This window comes from Helianthus annuus, chromosome 12, assembly GCF_002127325.2.
Source record: "Helianthus annuus cultivar XRQ/B chromosome 12, HanXRQr2.0-SUNRISE, whole genome shotgun sequence".
In the NCBI taxonomy this organism is placed as follows: Eukaryota; Viridiplantae; Streptophyta; class Magnoliopsida; order Asterales; family Asteraceae; genus Helianthus; species Helianthus annuus.
This window is the reverse complement of record NC_035444.2, coordinates 41,744,763-41,761,319: the sequence shown is the minus strand read 5'-3', so window position 1 is coordinate 41,761,319 and position 16,557 is coordinate 41,744,763. Positions and strand designations below refer to the sequence as shown.

At 38.4% G+C, this 16,557-nt stretch overlaps 1 pseudogene; it reads left to right on the top strand.

Moving 5' to 3' along the window:
• The window catches only part of LOC110892645, a 53,101-nt pseudogene that overhangs the window by 29,889 nt on the left and 6,655 nt on the right, over positions 1-16,557 (top strand).

Below are 16,557 nucleotides of genomic sequence, written 5' to 3'. Positions count from 1 at the left end.
GACGAACTTGACACCCGGATAAATGTGATATGTTTATCACTTATTTGATTTGGACATGTGATTGTTTATCACTTATTGAGGTCGAATGCAGTATGTAATATGTACACGTATGTATAGTATCATGGAAGATCTAGACTTGCGTCCCCGTTATTTTTCGGTAAAAGATACAACCATGATACCCAGATGATAAGCAGCATAAAGACCGAATATCTCAGAACCTCGGCAATCTATCAAACGAAATTTCGGTACTAAGACCATATGCCAATGAGTGGTTCCCACCTGGTCTTCAGTCGATTAAGATTTATATCACCCTGCACACTTTAAAATGATTGTGAGCCTACCGATACATCTTATATAGAGCTGCTTATCGTTTTTCATTTAAGGTTTGAAGAGGCTTGGATAGACCACTGATGTACTATCATTTTCTCTTTTGCTCGCCAGGAAACTCATTTTTGATTTTCTATTGTTTTTGTGTTTTTGAAATTTTTCGATGTTTTTGGATTTTCAGATTTTGGATTTACTCCCCCTAAAATCAATAAACTAAGACAAATTGAAAAACACAAAGGTATTTACAAAAATGATTTTCCGATGTTGGTTTTACTCATGCTTGACCTTAATGCCGTTTACCAATAATAAAAAGTCAAATCTAGATTTGTCAAAAGCTTTGGTAAATAAGTCGGCACGTTGGTCATCGGTGTGGACCTTAACAACATCGATTAGCCTTTTCTCAAAGCAATCACGTATGAAGTGATATTTGATTTCGATGTGTTTGGTCTTTGAATGCTGCACAGGATTTCTAGTGATATCTAAAGCAGCAGAATTATCAACGTAAATAGGAGTAGTTAGGAATTCAAAACCGTAGTCCCGCATCTGTTGTTGGATCCAAAGAACTTGGGAGCAACAACTTGAGGCAGCAATGTATTCAGCTTCGCATGTTGATGTAGCGACACACGTCTGCTTCTTGCATTGCCATGTAACTAGGCGATTTCCTAAAAACTGACATCCAGCCGTTGTGGATTTACCGTCGATTTTGCATCCGCCAAAATCAGAATCACTGAAAGCTACCAGTTCAAAGTTATTATCCCTAGGGTACCACAGACCGGTGTCAGGGTACGCCTTCAAATAACGAAAAATCCTTTTAACAGCAGCAAGATGTGAGGCCTTCGGATTAACTTGATATCTGGCAAGCAGGCACGTCGGGTACATTATGTCTGGCCTTGATGCTGTGAGGTACATGAGAGATCCGATCATGGCGCGATAGATAGAAGGGCTAACAGCTTCTCCCTTCAAGTCTGGAGTAATTCCGTGATTAGTTGGCAATGGGGTACCAATGGGCGTTGCATCAGACATCTGGAACCGGCTCAAGATGTCACCAACATATTTAGTCTGATGGATGAATATCCCAGACTCCGTTTGTTGTACTTGTAGGCCCAAGAAGAAGGTCATTTCCCCCATAGCACTCATCTCGAATTTATCCTGCATAATGCGCTCGAATTCCCTACACAAGACATCATTAGTAGAACCAAAAATAATGTCATCAACGTATACCTGTACCAGAAGAAGATCTCCATCTTGTTCCTTGATGAAAAGAGTACAGTCGATAAGACCTCTACGAAAACCGTTCTCCAGCAGATAGTGTGATAAGGTTGCATACCAAGCTCGCGGTGCTTGATGTAGACCATAGAGAGCTTTGTTGAGCAACCAAACCCGATCGGGATGGATAGGATCTTCAAAACCTGGAGGCTGCTCGACGTACACCTCTTCTTCAACCACACCATGTAAAAATGCACTTTTCACGTCCATCTGATAGACCTTGAATCCTTTGAAGGACGCATAGGCTAGAAAGATTCGAATTGCTTCGAGACGTGCAACAGGTGCATAGACTTCGTTGTAGTCGATCCCTTCAATCTGACGAAAACCTTGAACGACTAAACGTGCTTTGTTTCGGATAACAACTCCGCGGTCATCCTTTTTGCATTTGAAAACCCAACGGGTACCAATCTTCTTGTATCCAGCAGGTTTCTCTACTAGTTTCCAGACACCCAGCTTCTGGAATTGTTGCAGTTCTTCCTGCATTGCTTCAACCCAAGCATTATCTTTCAAGGCTTCTTTCCACGTTCTTGGTTCTTCTTGTGAGACATAACACGCGAAGGACCAATCGTTTTGTTGCCCGGATTCTCGAATGTCTGCATACAAGCCTGCATTGTTGTTGTTTCGCAACATGTTTCTTGTTTGTACGCCACTTTGCACATTTCCAATGATGTTTTGTTGAGGATGGGTATTATGAATCCTTGTTTCTGGATTATCTGGAACTGGAACATTTATACCCAGGTTGTTAAGATTAAGATCAACAACCAATTCAAGACCCGGAATTGACGAAGAGGATGATGCAGTAGTCTCAGCTGATCTATGTGTATCCACTGGAGGAGTACCCTCTGAAGTACCATGAACTGCTGTTGTAGGAGCTTCTTGATCTGCATCTAGAAATTCATCATCCTCTGAAGATTCGTTCAATTCGTTTGCATCATGAAAATCCTCATTGTTGAGAGTATTATTGTTCACCGAAGAAGATGGTTCTTGATTAACAAGAATTGGACGAACCACCGGTGAAACTGTTGCATTGTCACTCTCGAAAAACATCCTAGCCGCAGCATTTTCTTCAACGGCTTCAACATTGATCGAATTGAAGAAGTCATCGTACTCAAACATCCAAGGTTGACCCGGATTTTTGACTGGCAAGGTGTGCCTTTGTACTCTGACCTCAGACCATTCCTCGACCCTTTTAGTCTCTAGATTCCAGACTCGTAAGTTAGGGGTGGCATACCCAAGAAAGTATCCATCAATTGCTCTTGCCCCAAACTTTCCATTAGGATCGATGATTGTGCATGGAGCTCCAAACGGTTCTAGATAAGACAAATCTGGTTTCCGTTTTTGAAGAAGCTCAAAGCAGGTCTTGTTGTGTCTTTTGACTGTAAGGACTCTGTTCAATGTGTAACATGCAGAGGCCACAGCTTCAGTCCAGAATGGAATGGGTAGCTGCGACTCTACCAACATTGTCCTAGCAGTCTCGATCAATGTGCGGTTCTTACGTTCAGCGACACCATTCTGTTGAGGAGTATAAGCTGCACTAAACTCATGAAGAATACCCTTTGAAGTGCAGAACTCCGCCATGGAATGATTCTTAAATTCAGTACCATTGTCGCTACGTATCCGCCTAACCTTCAACTTATACAAATTCTCAATCTGAATGATCAAGTTTTTGATAATACCAAAGGTTTCACTCTTGTGTGCCATGAACGCAACCCAAGAAAATCTTGAATAATCATCAGTAACCACGAGGCAGTATTGATCACCCCGAATACTCTTGTGCTTGACAGGACCGAACAAATCCATGTGCAAGCGTTCAAGAGGAACTGCCACTGTGTTGATCTTCTTTGTAGGGTGCTTCTTCTTTGTTTGTTTTCCTTTCTGGCACGAAACACAGATGTCTTGAAGATGGAAATTTTTGAGGGGAACACCATTCACCAATTCATTTGAAACCAAATGATTCATTTTGCGTAAGTGAATGTGACCCATTCGTCTGTGCCAAGAGATAGTGTCTTTTTCTGTGGCTTTTGAAACGAAACAAGTTGCTTGTGCAGACGTAGTAATAGCCTGGCTCATGTCAAGGACGTACAGATCATTTATCCTTGGAGCCGACAAGAGAATCCATTCTTTTGGAATTTTGAAGCCGGGTTTCAGCACATAACATCCATTAGCATCAAAGTGTACTGAGAATTTCTTGTCACAGATTTGAGAAACACTAAGAAGATTGTGATCAAGTTGTTGCACAAAATTGATCTTGTCAAAGCTGACAATCCCGTTAGATATCATTCCTTCACCTGTAATGTATCCACCTTTATCTCCAGCAAAAGCAACATAACCTCCTCTAATAGATTTAACGTCGTAGAGAAGCTTCATGTCGCCTGTCATGTGCCTGGATGCCCCACTATCAACAATCCAGTGACTACTGATAGTTCCTCCTGAAACACCCTGCACATGAACTCAAATGAATTAGTTGGAGATGGGGACCCAAGCCATTGTGGTCTTGGGTCTTCCATTTTCATCAATGACAATAACTTCTTGTCTTTGATGGTTGGTGAATTGTGATGGTCCCCCTGATTCAGTAACCGATTTAGGTTTCCATGTCTGTTTTGTTTTACCAGAATCTTTCTTTAAAATTTTAACTTCTTGATTGTTTGAAATTGTAGAAGTTTCTGGTTTTACAGCAACAGATTGTTTTTGAACCACATTGGTTTTAATCGCTTTTTCAATCTTTTTGACCTGTTGGCGTTTCTGTTTCTTTTCCCTTTCTTTTACAAGGCGGGGATCTTGTTTTGTGGAAACAGTTTGCTTACGGTCAGTCTTACCACGGGGATCATCAACCTTTCCTTTTTGTTTATGAAGATATGGGCAGTTTCTAATAATGTGCCCAATGGTTCCACACTCAAAACATGATCTTCGTTCTACAAACCCCGAAGAATCATGTGATCGTCTAGCCGATGATGTTGAACTTTGTGAACCCGAGGTACTAGGTTTTGAACTGCTTGGTTCATTTCTTTTCTCGACAATAGCTTTCTTGACAAAATCTAAGTTAGATTGATTTTCAAACTTCTCAATTTTGTCTGTTCCCGTCGATTTCACAAAGTTAACATTCTTCTTCTTCTTTTGGTTCGGCTTCTTGTTAGCTTGAGCCGGTGTTTTACCTATGGGTTTGGTGTGATGTTGCTGTGTTGGCACTGTTGGTAATTTCTTGTTACCAAATTGTTTTCGAATTTCAGCCTTTGGAATAGGAGGACACTGTGTAACTGTAACTTTAGGTCCTGCCTTTCCCAAGAACTTACTCGTCGAATTCTCAAAGACTTTGCAGATTAAGGATTGATTAACATTCTTAATGGGAAAATCTTTGTCTGAGTAAATTTTATCATCACCAACTAGAGTGTACAGCAAATTCACACTCTCCGTCTCTTCTGCAGATGAGGACTCAGCTGCAACAGTCTTAGCGGGTTGAACAGGGGGATCACATAGAATGTGATTCTCAAGAGGTATGTCCTCATTTTTGGCTACCGCATCAGACTATGCTGGGACAGTATCGTCAGATTCATCATCAGACGAATCAGCATCCTCAATCACAACTGGAGGATCTTGATTCTGTTCAGCACTCACAAATGTATCTGCTGACACATCTGAATCTGAGAATACTTCCTTTTGGTATCCGAGTCCTGCAGCAAACTCCTTAACATCTAGAGGCACAGAAGGTTCAAAGAAAACTCTGTCCTCTTCATCAGGCATGGCATCATAATTATGTCTCACTGGTGGTGGACACTTCTTGTAGCCTATGCATGTGACATCTCTCTTTTCCTTCTGAACATCAATGATGTGATCTAACACATAGCTAGAGCTCAAATAACTGTCTAGCTTGAGTTGGATCGCATCACTTTCGGTTTTCACACAGGCCATCTCTTTTTGCATTGTTTCAAGACGAGAGATATACAAATTAATGTCCGTCTGTTTTCTTGAAACCATTTTTGTCAATTCAGTTTTATCTTTCTTTAATGTTTCAATCATTGACTTAAATTCTTTTTCATGGTTTTCATGAAACATGTTGGCTTCTGTGCATTTTGAGAGATCCACAGTCAATTTCTGATTGTGGAGAAAGGTCACATCATATTTTTCTTGCAAAGCGTCATGCTTACTTTGCAAGTCACTCAAATTCTCATTCACAGTAGTATGTTTGTCTTGCAAGTCAAACAAACTAGCTTGTAAAGCATCATGTTTGCCTTGCAACTCAGACATACTTTTCTCCATTTCAGCACATCTAGCATGCAACCTAGCACATTCATCACAATTAACAGCAGTGGGTTCATCGACACATACCTGACTTGATGAACCGTCGACATTAGCCATAAAGGCTGAATGGAGGGAAGACGAAATATAAGCAGCTTGATCCACCAAAATAGATCTTCGTTGAGTTTCTGCTGCAGCTTCCTCCAAGAGTTCATCAATGTCAATATCATCCGAAACATTAGATGTCTCACCCACATGATCATCACCAGAGTTGAATGATTCTTCATCAACACTCCTGCTGTATCCAGAGGAGTCTTCATCTTCAGACGATTCACCACCACTGGCAGAAGATTCTCCACCACTGGTGTGAACTAGCTCCTTCACAATCTGAGCAAAACATGCTGTTTCATCAGGAGCATCACCACCCAACTGGATTGACCAGTCACAACCCTCATCCACCTGAACTGCAAGTGCTCGGTTGGTTTGATTATTTGCAGGCACCAATGAACGCTCAGTGTTTCTGTTCTGATTCTGCTGGTTGCCTCGGTTTCTGAAGGGATTTTGATTCCCGTGCTGTACTGGCTTTGTACATTCCCTTTTAAAGTGGCCCCGTTCACCACAGTTGAAGCACTTAACAGCCTGCTTATCGAACCCATACTTGGTGTCTCGCTTACTTTCCAAGCTGGTTCTGCCAGTACTTTCCATCCAATCCTTTGCTCTTCTCACAGCACTCGCAAAGGCCCACTTGATATCCATCAAGTCCATCTCTTCCTTATCAATCTGCCTGTAATCTTCTTGTGTCAGATTAATGTTTCCAATCTGACCTTCTATCAACCCACAGTACGCGCTCACTACAGTGTTAAGCAGCTCCATGTGTTCCTTAGCTACTTCTACACTGATTTTAGAAAAGCTTGACGTGTCGAGCTGAACGGTACTAGACTTTGATTGTTGACCTGCAGATGATGTTCCTCCATAACACGCATATTGTGGTTGTTGAGTAGGAGGAGGAGGAGGTGGTTGTATTGGATTTCCATACAGATCTGTGGTTGGAGGCGGCTTTACCGGAACTTGCACTGGATTGCCATACATATCCGTGCTTGTGACAAACGCCGTTTGAAGTGGAGCATGTGAACCGGCTTTTGCAGATGAAGTAGTGGAGGTGCCATAATACATCTCTGGATTCTGTGGCACTGCAACTCTCTTTGCCTTCAACGTTTCTTCCTGATCCTTGTTTTCCAGAAGCTGCACGAAATCGTTGATATTTGTAGTTTTCAACGTTCCGTTGTACTTCAAGATCTCCAGGAAGTTGTTCCATTGAGGAGGCAATGCATCGGCAAACTTCTTTACCACCTCTGTTGGAGTCGTTGTGACTTCAAAGTTGGTCAGCTCAGTAAGTAGGTGATAGAAACGGCTTGTCATATCTCCCAAGGACTCCTTATCCATACATGTGAAGCCATCGAATTCTTTCTTCAGTAGATCTCGTCGTAGTTGACGTGTGGCTTCATTACCTACTCCTCTTGTCTTCAATGCATCCCACAGCTTCTTCGTAGTCTTGAAACTGACGAACTGATGATAAATATCCTTGCTCAGTGCTTGAGTGAGAATAGCGTATGCTTTCTTTTCTAAGTCATACGTCTTCTTTTGATCATCAGGAAGATCGGCAAATGTAGCTGTCGAAGAAGCAGCAACCTCGATAGTTTGATCGAATTCCGTAGTGAACCGCAACCATAACTCTGTATTTTTACCAAGAATGTATGTATGGAAACGATCAACCCATCCCGGATATTCATTAAGATGCATCAACTTTGGAGGCCTGTTCAAACTTCCGGTTTCACTTTCGCTTAGTAGAAGACTTTGAATACTCGGAGTTTGATTTGAAACAAACGCCCATTGACCAGCTGGAGTGGCATTTGTTTGTGAGGATGTAGATACCGGAGATTCGGCCCATGATGGAGATTGACTGGTATTCATGTATTTTCCACTGTCTGGAGCCGGATTTCCCCACCAACTCGGATTCATCTTTAACAAGAAAAATAAATTCTATGTCCAAGTCTCGAAGGATGATGAGCACCCGAAAGATCACTCCCAGTCGAAGGACCCTGGTCGAAGGATCTGAAATCACAGAAACTTGTTAACAACAAACTGACCACAATCGAAAGATCAACTATTGTTCGAAGGATCAACAGTACTCGAAAGATTACTGTTGAGTCTCGAACAATGATTTCGAAAGATTCAAGAGCTCGAAGGATTCTCCTTTGAAAGATCCTTATCTTTCGAGCTAAATCCCTATCTTTCGGACACTTGTCTTTCGATTAGATTCCTTTCTCGAAGGATATGATTCAGACTTCGAAGGATGGGTCGAAGGATAACAATCTTTCGAGCCTTCCTTGATCGACAGATGTCGAAGGATAGTCTTTCGATGTCGAAAGATATCTTTCGAGAGGTTCTGACACACACTGATCTGATGTGATAGGTTGGTGAAAAAGGTGATGGGTTGGTGAAGTACTTTCGGCAGAAAGGTATGTTCTGCACACAAATCTTCACCAACTTTTTGACTTTCAAAAACAATGCCCAAAAATGGCAAGCCTTATCCACCAAGTCCGGTCACCGGAAACACACCGGAAATTGGCCGGAAAACACAAAGTTTCTTAAAAACCAATTTCCAAGTTACCCAACCCAACTTTAAACACTCCCGGTTAGTTTAGACACGTTTTTACTCAAAGAAAATGCAAGAAAACAAGTAAAAACAGGTGCAAAACCAAGTGTTTCAACACACCAAAACTTGTAAAAACCCGGTTTTAAACAAGGTAAAGAGCGAGGCTCTGATACCACTTGTAGGTCCCTTTTCGCGGAGGATGACGAACCTAAACCTTGTTATACAAACCTGCTAGCGAGTGCGGAATCCAAGCTAGCAAGCAAACCGAGTTAGTAGCAAGTAGAGAAACAAACACACAGGTTCACCGATTAACACAACTTGTATTAATGCAATGAGGGTTCGGTTACAAGCTCAATGTTTACAGAAATGTTCTATAAACTCTCTAAGTGTGTGAGTGTTTCGGACAGGATGCTCTCAACTCTCTATCTCTCGGTGTGACTATCTGTGTGCCTCTCTCTTCTGTCCTCAACACTGCATGGGTATATATACCCATATACAGCAGGTCTTCTCGAAGGATTCGATAGATGGTCCGAAGGATCATCTTTCGGATACAATGCTTTCGAAGGATAAGTAGGGACCTCGAAGGATCATCCTTCGAGGACCATCAGTCGAAGCATATCTTTCGAGGTGATCGAAGGATCTACATTATCCTTCGATCACTCATCCTTCGAGCCAGACAAACATATCAAACATATTCCAACTGTTGGCCAAGTCAATCCGGAGGATGGTTGACTTGGTCAACTTACAGACTACCAAGGACATCGTTTACATACAGACCGAATACAGACAAAGTACAGACACAAGTGCACCAACAAATTCAACAATAGATATGCTGTCCATTTTTGGCATAATCATCACTTTAGTTCACAGTTGCAAAGGTCTAAATCTACTTACAATTGACATAAGTCACAACCACCATCGCCCACCTACAAACCTGCAAATCGAACCAAACCGCCACTATCACCCACCTATGAACCTGCAAATCGAAGCCCTAATCGTACTTGGCAGAAAATCCCTTCGTCTCTACGTTGCAGAAAACCCCTTCGTCTCTACCGGTAGAAATCCCTAATCGTACCTGCAAATCGAACCAATCCCGTCGTCTACACTCGATGGTCTGATTTCAGATATGTTTCAGAAGAGATGAGGGGTTAGAAGAAGGTGTGGGGTGGGTGCGGCTGGTCGGCTGGTGGTTGTGATAGGTGGTAACGGTGAAGGGTGAATATGGTAGAGAAAGAAGAGAGAGAAGTAGTGTTAACTGGTGGTTGTGGCAGGGGTGGTTGTGATGATGGTGGTAATGGTCAGTGATGATGGCGGCGGTGGAGGTGGAGGTGACGGTGGTGGTGGTACCAGAGAGGGATGAAGAGAAAGGGATAATATGTGGGTGTATATATTTTGTTTTATGATAAGGGTATTTTAGTAATTTCACACCTACTTAACACCAAAAACTAACCCCATCCGTTTCAGGGACTATCCGGGAACAAAAATTGAAAACTTGGGGACTATTCAGGTAATTTTAGAAAGTTGGGGACTATAGGTGAAAAAAGGCGAAACCATAGGGACTATCCGGGCATTTTTCTCTTTTCCTTGTATACTAGACACAACCTACTCTTGCTCGTTAGAATCTGGAACGCCAGACTCCTCCAAAAAACGGTATCATCATTAGTAAATAATAAACTAAAAAACAAGTAATTAAAACAGTTGAGCTAATAACTGTTACCTGAACGCTTTCGGGCACCCAATTGTCGCTAGAATACTGCCCGGAGACATAGTTGTCGTCCCAGTATGATGACATTTCAACACTTCAGGATGATAAGAACACGAATGCAAACAACAAGAGTTTGTTTCGAAGAGATTGTAGAAGAAATAGAAAGAATGCTCGGGTGGACCAACAATGCACTATAAGTTGCACTTTATATGAAATATAGACGCCTCGTATAGCCCTAGACGCCCCATATTGCTTTATGTCACACGCCAGACACATAGTCACATCAGTCTCTAAGACGCCTCGCATAGGGCTATACGAGGCGTCTTAGTACCCTCGTATTGCTCCCTCGTACCGGCCTAGACGCCCCGTCTGATGTGACTGATGTGACGTTGTACGAGGTTCAGTGGTTGATCGGATAAAGTAACCCTAGACGCCTCGTATAGGCCTATACGAGGCGTCTAGAAAGATGTGGAAATAGGGAGTTGGGTGTGTGAATATATAGACCCTTAAAAATATTGAATCAAATCATGCTCGAAGATAGAAAAGCAAAAACATTATATTCTATTGATGGATGACTTTTGTTATATTTAATAACCTTGTAAATAAATGCCAGTTAAAGCATCACAACCATCTATAATTGTTCATTTGCTCACAAGTTTAAGGCTTTACAAACCTAGTTTATTATATTCAAATAATAATATTGTCATGTTTAATTCGTGTTAGGTGACGTGTAAAGTCTTGGAGCCTCCTATATATAGGAAACATGTAGTCACCAGGTACTGCGCTGTTGCTTCAATCCCTAGAATCTCGAGAGTATCGCCTCCCTTCTCATAATCCCCTCTGTCTGATTCCCCCACCTTTTCCTCCGATGTCTCCTCCGATCGCTTCTCAGGTGGGTATAATAATAATATCAACCACAGTTCATACATGCACACTAACTATCCGTAGCTTACTTACTTCACCACACTCAATCGACTTTCAATCTCTTTAATGGATGGTTTTGTAACGTTAGATTTGATTTTAAAGTTGTTCCAATTTAGTTTACGGTTTTGTTGAAATCCTTAGTTTCTAGGGTTTTGGTTTTCAGTTGATCAGTACATATTATCAGATCTGATATATTTATTTATATGTGATCACCAGATCGACTTTCAATCTCTTCAATTGGTCGTTTTGTAATGTTAATTTTGATTTTAGAGTTGTTCTTTAGTTTACTGTTTTGGGGAAATTCTTTTTTAGGGTTCTGAATTTCAGTTGATTAGTACATGTTATCAGATCAAATATTTTATATTCGATCACTGGCTTTCAATCGAGCTTACAAAATGTTAAATTTGATTTTAAAGCTGTTCTACTTTAGTTTTCTGTTTTATGGAAATACTTAGTTTCTAGGGTTTTGAATTTCGGTTGATCAGTACATGTTATCAGATCGATTTATAATCAATCACTAAATTGACTTTCAATGTCTTAAATCGATCGTTTTTGTAACGTTATATTTGATTTTAAAGTTGTTCCAATTAAGTTTACTGTTTTGTTGAAATCCTTAGTTTCTAGGGTTTTGGATTTCAGTTGATCAGTACATATTTTAAGATCGGATATATTTATATGTGATCGCTAGATAGACTTTCAATCTCTTCTATGGTTGTTTTTAATGTCAGATTTGATTTTAGAGTTGTTCTCCTTTAGTTTAATGTTTTGGGGAATGCTTACTTTTTAGGGTTTTGAATTTCAGTTGATCAGTACATGTTATCAGATCGGATATATTTTTATTCGATTGGCTTTCAATCGATCTTACAAAATGTTAAATTTGATTTTAAAGTTGTTCTACTTTAGTTTACTGTTTTGTGGAAATGCTTAGTTTCTAGGGTTTTGGATTTCGGTTGATCAGTACATGTTATCAGATCGATTTATATTCCATCACTAAATTGACTTTGAATCTCTTAAATTGATCGTTTTGTAACGTTAAATTTGATTTTAAAGTTCTAGTTTAGTTTGCTGTTTTGTGGAAATTCTTAGTTTGTAGGGTTTTGGATTTTGGTTGATAAGTACAGGTTATCAGATCGAATATATATTCGGTCATTAAATTTTTTTTTAAACAATTAAACAATATCATTCCGTATGAAAAAAGACAATTACAAAGCAATGGCATGTAGTCGGGCTGTTCAATCTGTTCAATCAATCGTTTTGTAATGATAGATTTGATTTTTAAAGTCGTTCCAATTTAGTCTACTGTTTTGCGGAAATGCTTAGATCGTTTCCAGGGTTTTGGATTTTGGTTGACCAGTTAATATTATCAGATCGAATGTAATTATATCTAGACTTCAATGTTGCAGCGTGAAGATGATGAGACGGTGGCTACAGAAGGATCAAGGATCTGAATCAACCGAAGGTACCATTTGATTCGTTAATTTGTTTAAAAGTATTGCATATATATGTCGGTTTAGCCTTGCTTGTATATGTATTTAAACTAGTACGGTTCGTTATAGTAGCGGTGCAAAAGAGACAAAAACAAATGCCGTTGGATATACAACATTACGAAATTATACTGGAACTTTGAGAAAACCCGGAACATCAAGAAAACCATAACAACGAATTCCGATGTTATTCGGACGTTTAGTTCGTCATCGTAAAGAATAAAAAAATCAATTATATTTGACACGTTCGATTTTGAATAAACGTGTAATTCATCAAAATGAAAAATGTTGTCGATAAACTTCAAAGTATAAAAATTTTGTGGTCAATTTATAAAAAGTGAAAACCATACTAATTGTAATGTTACATGAAAAAAACAAATCTTTGTGGTTAATCTGAAAAATGAAAAGTGTAAAAAAAAAAAAAAAAACGTTTGTGATCAAACTTTCAAAGAAAAATCTTTGTGGTCAATTTTGAAAAAAAAAACTAAAGTTTACTATAGAGTTGATAAATTAAATGTGTATATATAGATTATGCATTCTAAGCTTCTTTCAGTAATTCTGTTGTATAGTTCATTAAGGTTTGAATCCACAGTGTTTGATGATCATCCACCTGCACGGTTCATATGGGAAATAGAGAATTGTTCAGGATTCAAGGACAAATGTTTCTATACTGACTCCGTCATTGCTGGAGGATATAAATGGTATTATTACTGTATGCACTGACATGTCGTAATTTCTTGTTACATTGGGTTATTTGTGTATTAAATCCACTTCATGCTGTCTTCTGTTTGTGTAGGCGAGTACTCATATATCCGAATGGGAACAATGTGGAAGACCGCTTATCAATGTATCTTCATTCTGATGATTCCAGAACACTGCCACATGGTTGTAGCATATATGCTAAGTTCAGCTTGTCTGTGGTTAATCAGATGAATCATTCGTTAAACATGAAGAATGGTAAGTGTTTATATTTGTTGTTTGCAAGGAGTACAAAGCTATCTAAAGGCCTGGAAAGGAAAACTTTGCACGTAATGTCGGCTAATGGTGTGAAATCTGTTTATATAGTGAACTAAAGCATATACTCCCTCCGTCCCATTAAAATTGTCCTATTTTGAATAGGGTGTGCCTATTGGCACACTAAAGTGCCTATTGGCACACCAAACCCTAGCAAATTTAGGGTTTATCTACGCAGCGTATTGGTCAATACGCAGCGTATAGGGTTAACCCTCTACGCTGCGTATTGACCAATACTCAGCGTATATAAACCATGGATTTCAGTGCCTGACAACCAATTATTGCACAGAAAACAAGGGTTATATACGTTGCGTATTGGTCAATACGCAGCGTATATAAACCATTAGATTTTTTGGGTCATTTTGGTAGGTTTGAGGGATATTTTTTCACAAAGTTTAAATACGCTGCGTATTGACCTCTAAGGAGCGTATATAAAGGTCTGAAAATGTCTTTTATACCCTTGTTTTGAGGCTATACGAAGCCAAATACACGGGTAGTTGTGTCATTTTCGTCTCATACGCTGCGTAGGGACCTCTAAGGAGCGTATATAAAGCTCCATTTTTGTATTTTTTTTATTGTGTATTCCTTTGTTTATTTATAAAAAAAGAAAATTATTTATAAAAAAACAAAATTATTGGTAAATAATACAAATATAAATTATAAAAATAAACAATAATATAAATATTATGAATTATAAAAATTAAAAAAGAAAACTATTTATAAAAAAAACAATATTATTGGTAAATAATACAAATATATTGTTTTGTTATCGTTTAAATTAAATTATCGTATTCCTTTGTTTATTTATAAAAAAAGAAAATTATTTATAAAAAAAGAATATTATTCGTAAATAATACAAATATATTATATTGTTATCGTTTAAATTAAATTATCTTATCGTATTGCATCGTATCGTATTGCATCATATCGTATCGTATAGTGTATAGTATATAAGTCTCGTATAGAGGCCTATACGGGTGTTATTGTTTAGTATCGTATCGTATTGTATCGTATCGTATCGTATAGTGTAGTATAAGTCTCGTATAGGTTTCCTATAGGTCTTGTATATGCATATAGGATTAGACGGGACCTAAACCACACCTATACGATACGATATCACACTTATAGGCTTATACGAGGTTAATACGTGACCTAAACCACACCTATACGATACGATATCACACTTATAGGCTTATACGAGGTCAATACGTGACCTATTCGACGCTATACGATACGATATCACACTTATAGGCTTATACGAGGTCAATACGTGACCTATACTACGTTATATGATACGATATCACACTTATAGGGTTATACGAGGTAAATACGTGACCTATACTACACCTATACGATACGATATCACACTTATAGGCTTATACGAGGTCAATACGTGACCTATACGACGCTATACGATACGATATCACACTTATAGGCTTATACGAAGTCAATACATGACATATACTACGTTATACGATACAATATCACACTTATAGGCTTATACGAGGTCAATACGGGACATATACTATGCTATACGATACGATATCACACTTATAGGCTTATACGAGGTCAATACGGGACATATACTATGCTATACGATACGATATCACACTTATAGTCTTATACGAGGTCAACACGTGACCTAAACCACACCTATACGATACGATATCACACTTATAGGCTTATACGAGGTCAATACGGGAACTAAATCACACCTATAGGCCTATACGGGTGTTATATCGTATCGTATAGTATCGTATCGGGTGTTATTTTCCTTTTTTTTATAAATAAACAAAGGAATACACAAAAAAAAAAAACAAAAATAGAGCTTTATATACGCTCCTTAGAGATCACTACGCAGCATATAAGACAAAAATGACACAACTACCCTTGTATTTGGCTTCGTATAGCCTTAATACAAGGGCATAAATGACATTTTCAGACCTTTACATACGCTGAGTATTGGTCAATACGCAGCATATATAAACTATAAGGGTTAAAAAGATAATTTTACCTCAGGTTTGGGGTTAAAAATAATTTTACCACCCTTTAAATACGCTGCGTATTGACCTATATGCAGCGTATATAAAGGTCTGAAAATGTCTTTTATACCCTTGTGTTCAGGCTATACGAAGCCAAATACAAGGGTAGTTGTGTCATTTTCGTCTCATACGCTGCGTAGGGACCTCTAAGGAGCGTATATAAAGCTCCATTTTTGTATTTTTTTTATTGTGTATTCCTTTGTTTATTTATAAAAAAAAAGAAAATTATTTATAAAAAAACAATATTATTGGTAAATAATACAAATATAAATTATAAAAATAAAAAAATAATATAAATATTATGAATTATAAAAATTAAAAAAGAAAATTATTTATAAAAAAACAATATTATTGGTAAATAATACAAATATATTGTTTTGTTATCGTTTAAATTAAATTATCGTATTCCTTTGTTTATTTATAAAAAAAGAAAATTATTTATAAAAAAAGAATATTATTCGTAAATAATACAAATATATTATATTGTTATCGTTTAAATTAAATTATCTTATCGTATTGCATCGTATCGTATCGTATCGTATTGCATCATATCGTATCGTATAGTGTATAGTATATAAGTCTCGTATAGAGGCCTATACGGGTGTTATTGTATAGTATCGTATCGTATCGTATCGTATCGTATCGTATCGTATAGTGTAGTATAAGTCTCGTATAGGTTTCCTATAGGTCTTGTATATGCATATAGGATTAGACGGGACCTAAACCACACCTATACGATACGATATCACACTTATAGGCTTATACGAGGTTAATACGTGACCTAAACCACACCTATACGATACGATATCACACTTATAGGCTTATACGAGGTCAATACGTGACCTATTCGACGCTATACGATACGATATCACACTTATAGGCTTATACGAGGTCAATACGTGACCT